Raw genomic sequence first — 5,327 nt, 5'->3', positions numbered from 1 at the left:
GAGAGAGAGAAAGGAGAGAGAGAAAGGAGAGAGAGAAAGGAGAGAGATGGGAGATGAGCAGGGCCCTTTTAAAAGGGAACATAGCAAATGTGCACATGAGATGCTTTTAGTGACTGCAGCTGAGCACGTATCCTGTCAGAACCCCAAGCGCAGGCCAGTATAGATGCCTGAATACTAAAGACCAAGAGATTTGGGATCTGTTAATGGAGCAGTAGATGAAAGAGTTTAAGCATGCTAATTGAAGTTGCTGGGGCTGTTAAGGAGGCCTACTACCTTCTCACTGCACTTCCAGAGGATGCTTCTGTCCTAGTATACCTGCAAATTCCCCAGGTCTCAAAGGTGCATATAGCTGGACTCAAAATTTCTATTCTTCAGTCATAGGAGAGCAATGTAAGGAGCAGGCATACCTGGCAGGGATTTATGAATGTCATCAGCTGCATTCAGAATCCCAGGAAGTTTTTTTTTTACTTCCAGCTCCTGCCTATTTCCTAGTTGAATTCTCTAGCCTCTCATCAAATCTCCAAACCCACTTGAGCTCAGCCAATGAAATTCATTGTTGCTGTTGTTTAAGCTACCTAGAAAAGGGATGTGTGTGTATGTGTGTGCATGTGTGTGTTGCTGGTGGTATGTGTGGGTGAAAATTATCATAAAATTTAAATCCAGTAGATTCAACGGTTCTATTTGGCTCTTTTTAACTTAGAAGATTGAGACGAAGAAAACAAAATAAACTTTTTTCAAATCACATGCTAAATCATCTCCAGATAGGCCACTTTAATAGATGGCCAAAAAAGTAGACTAGAGAGATATGGTCACAGCAAAATGTTTGGGGACCACAGGCTTAGAGTTTATAAGAGCAAGGCCACTACCATGAATGACAGAAGTGCTGAGGATTTGCCTTCTTTTCTAAATCATTTCTTACAGCCTAGAAAGAGGCCAGAACTCCCCAGAGACTGAGGCTTTGGAGTGCTGCCAATCTCTGACCCAAGCAGTTCAGCCAACCTGCCAGAACACACTGATGACAAGAGGGTGCTAATTACCACAGATTTGTTTTCATATGGAACATGAAACTCTCTCATTATCAGAGGATTTGCATCAGCTAAATTATACAGATTCTCAATGATGACAGAATGTGCTCATTTTGATCTGGTTGTACCAATAGTGCATGGCTGCCTAATCTCCTAATTGGCAGGAAAATGAAGACCAAAAAGAGCAGTAAATACCCCAAGGAAGGTCAAGAGGAATTTTGGAATATTTTAATTACATTAAAGGGCTCGAGTAAAAAGGAGTCTAGGTAAAAACAGAGGTATAATTTCTGAGAAGTATTCTGATGTCAGACCTATCGGTCGTCTTTAAGACAGACAGAAGACAGAGTGGGTATGGATACCCATCAAGTGAGTATCTGCCATAAAGCAGACAGATAGCTGATAAATACGATCTCATTAAATAGTCCTAATCCATTCAGTAAGGGGAAAGGATAGTTAGTTAACGCCAGTATCAAGGTCAGGAAATTAAGGTTCAGAAAAGAACGTGACGTCCTAAGGTCAACAACAGTTCAGTGCTATGTCCAAACCCCAAACAGTGCCACTTCTGATATACTGCTTCTGAATATAGTAGATGATTAGTACTACAGGAGTGGGAGGAGACAGCCGGAAGACAAGTCCCAGTTTGAACTTGGAACCCCATGGATGATTCTCAACTTAGTCTCTGACTCGCTAAGCAGAAGAACAACTGAGTGAGGCTGTGTTTTTCATACTCACTTTGATGCTGTGGGGATAAAAGGCTATGGGAAGCCCTTGGAAAAAAATGTGGCTGTATTATCTACTTAGTCACAACCTCTCTGAACATCAGAACTGCATTTGAGGGAAGAGGATGGCAGAAAGCAAGTGCAGACTCTCTCTAAATTGTTCCCGTGTCTTTAATATTCAGAGAAGATTGCTTGTTATTGGTTGGGCTAGGGAAGACAAATGGCCATCACTGCATCCTCTGACTGCCTTTCTTCCTGGCTGATGAGATTGCATGTCTGAATATTTTTCTCCTCAAAGCATTAGGTTTCGAATAATTGAAAATACAACAATCTTTTCCCAGTCACACTGTTATTTCCCTAAGAAATGGAGTAAATTCAGAATCCGAAAAGGAAGCACAATCCATTGATGTAAAAGAGGAAAAATTGAGGAGACTGTTGACGGAAGAACGGCCCTTCCTCTCTTTCCTTATCCTGGCGATTTTTGAAGTTCTTTATTTTATGTATATGGGTGCTCTACCTGTATGTATGCCTATGTACCACATGCCTGAAATGCTCACAGAGGCTAAGAGAGATGGTCAAGTCTCCTGGAACTACAATTACAGATGATTTGAAGCCACCATTTTGCTGCTGGGAATCGAACCCAGGTCCTCTGCAAAAGAAAGAAGCAGTTCCCAGGCATCTCTCTCTAGCTTCTTTCTGTCATCACAATTTTGAAAGCAGGTATGATGGTCCAGTAGACTAGGAGCCTTTTTAGGGCTGGGGGCATAGAGGGCATGGATTTATTTACTACTCTTGTATCCAGAACTTCCTATAAGCCTGGCGACTAGTTGTCAACAAGTGTTTGTCTCATCCATAAAAGAGCCCACTGTCATGTTGCAATCCATACTAGGTTCTGAGCTCCTCATCGTGTCTTCATGTTTTCCATGCCTGGCACAATGCTGTATAGTATGTAATGCTATGTTCTTAATAAATGTATGACAAAAGTAACATCTTTCCGAAAATCTGAGACTAATCCAGCTATTTATCTAATGTGCTATTCTCCCCCTCTCTGTGCTCCAGGATCCTGCTGTGCTTGCTAGAATCCTGTGGTGAAATCCTTTTCCATATTGAAGTGTTCGTCGCTGGAGAAAAATGGAGTTTTCTGGGGTCTATCTTTACTATGCAGAACAGGCTTTCAAATCTGAGTGATGTAAGTGGAAAGGCAAAGAACTTTTGTGAACTGAAGTACAGTACCATTTTGATGGCTCTATTTGCAATCAGCAGCCTGATATATCTGCCTGTATTGGTCTACCATGCCCTTTAAGGGGAATTCAGACTATGCCTAGCTGCTGATACAAGCTAAAGCAGAAACCACAGGAAACAATTCTGAAGTACTAGTAACATTTTTTTCTCTTTGAAGATTCGAAGTTTGAAGAGGTATCTTGCTTGACTCAGTCTGAGGAAGGGGAAATACAAAGGCACATTTTGTAAATTTAGCCAAATTATGGAATCTGTACCTCACTGTTTCTCTGTAAAATATAGACAATATTTTAAATTTTCAGAACTTTAAAAACCATTTAATAAAGTATATTGACAGTATTATTGTTCCCAAAATATATGCCTTCCACTGTGCCCCCCTGAACACGCCAAATCTCATCTGATCTCTCATTATTCATTTACTCTGTGTATCCTAAGGTTGGAGGCTATTGCTATTATTGTTTCCATTTTGCAAATAAGAAAACCAAGGTACGAGGAACTTAGTACCCTGTCCTTCCTGACATCACTCAGAATAGTGACTGCCCAAACCTGGCTATAAACTTAGTATGGTATTGGATTCCAGAACCCTGCTCAAATTTATTTTGCCTTCCTCCAAGAAGGTAAGAGAGGCCCCTGTTTTCCAGAGGCCAGGTCTGACTTGACGCACCTGCTCTGTCCCTCACCTCGCAGGCGCTTCTCTCTCTCAACATACTCATGACACGTGGCAGCCGTTTCCCATCTCCAGCACTGACAGCAGAGACAGTGTTCTGACTCTCTGAAATTCTGGGAAAAATGTGAAATAAATGGATGGATCCAAGCAAAACAGAAGGTATGGCTGTAAGTGTCTCCCCCTAAAAGATCCTGCCATGTTCTCTGTCTTCTATGGCTGTGTATCATTCTAATGTTCAAACGGCACACCAGCCATACAGAGAGCTCAATGAATACCTGGTCATTCCTTGCCTGTATTTTATGGGTGCTCTGCTCTAACAAGCTCCTTTCGCATCCAAAAGATCATTTTTATCAAGTAAAAGTGTTTCTAAAGCAAGCTAAAGCCATTTTCCTTAGGTCAGCATTGCCTCCCTCTGTCTCCCCTCCTGTAATTGTTGTTTGCCCCCTGGAACTCATTTAAACAATTAGGCTCCATGCTCCTTGTTAGCCATTCAGCTTGGTATGCTAGCTTGATCCTGGTTTGCTCTGAAAAACATTCCATATTGATTTTAAAATGTGGGGCCTACGTTTGTCACATTTATCAACTCTGTCAGGTACAAAACTGTTTTCTTCCTGTCAGGGCAGATTAATAAGCAGCAAGTTTTCTAACGAGTGTAAAATGGCCCCTCCTTATTGACGGCGCATTGTCTGCTGGCCTTTATTTTTATCTTTTTAAAGTGCTCAATAAATTAATTACCAGTAATTAAATCTTCACATCAAACTGTTGGATGGTGGACATATGCAGACTCCAACATTTATTCTGAGCAGAAATTGAGGCCTTCAGCCCCAGACTAGAAACATGACTTCAACACTAACATCTTCTCTGCCAGATGAAAGCCGTGGAGAGGAATACACATTGTTACTTTTCTTTTTTTAGTGTGATGGGAGAGACATGTTGATAATTTTAACTTTATTTAGAAGTACCTCTCCCTGTATTCCGCTGGAGAGGGGTTATACTCCAGATTGGCAAACGAGTGTATGCTCAGGAGTTGATTTCTTCCATTTATTCTCTCCCTAGAGCCTGTGAGTCCCTGAAGAACTGGGGTGCACATGCTTTGCATTATTTAAAAAGGGTGATTACTGATGGCCTGTCTGCTGGAAGGTCATCTACAATGCCAGCTAATAAATCTCCAAAGTTTCCCCGGAACACACACTCGCATGTGTCCCACAAGAATAAAAGCTATCTGGTTGACACTTTATTTATTCATTTATTTCTAAGCCAAATGAGCTACCTTCTTCAATCTAGCATAAAGTGAACTGGTATCTGCCTTTGGGGCTTTGAATATGGATGGATGCCTTCAACTTTCGCTTGGTGGGGAGAACAGCTAAAAAGCCTATGAGCCAAACCCAGGGGAGCTATCAATTCTTTCTATGTGGATTGCATACAACATGCCACCTCTGTCCATCATAGTGGAATGAATAGGTGGACACTGGAGTGGTACTGGGGATGGATACAGACTTCAGAGGCTAAATGGCAGAAAGTGACTGGTTGGCAGTGACTGGAACATGTGGCCTGTGCTTGCAGCTCTGATACAGGCAGCTGCTTGAGAAGACCACTATAAGAGCGGCCTGACCCTTCTAAGTAACCAGAGAAGACTTGAAGTATTGAAAAGTCACATGGCTATGTTCAGCAAGTCCG

The sequence above is a fragment of the Microtus ochrogaster genome, chromosome X (assembly GCF_000317375.1).
Source record: "Microtus ochrogaster isolate Prairie Vole_2 chromosome X, MicOch1.0, whole genome shotgun sequence".
Taxonomy (NCBI): domain Eukaryota; kingdom Metazoa; phylum Chordata; class Mammalia; order Rodentia; family Cricetidae; genus Microtus; species Microtus ochrogaster.
The sequence above is the reverse complement of the archived record's forward strand: the minus strand, read 5'-3'. Positions refer to the sequence as shown.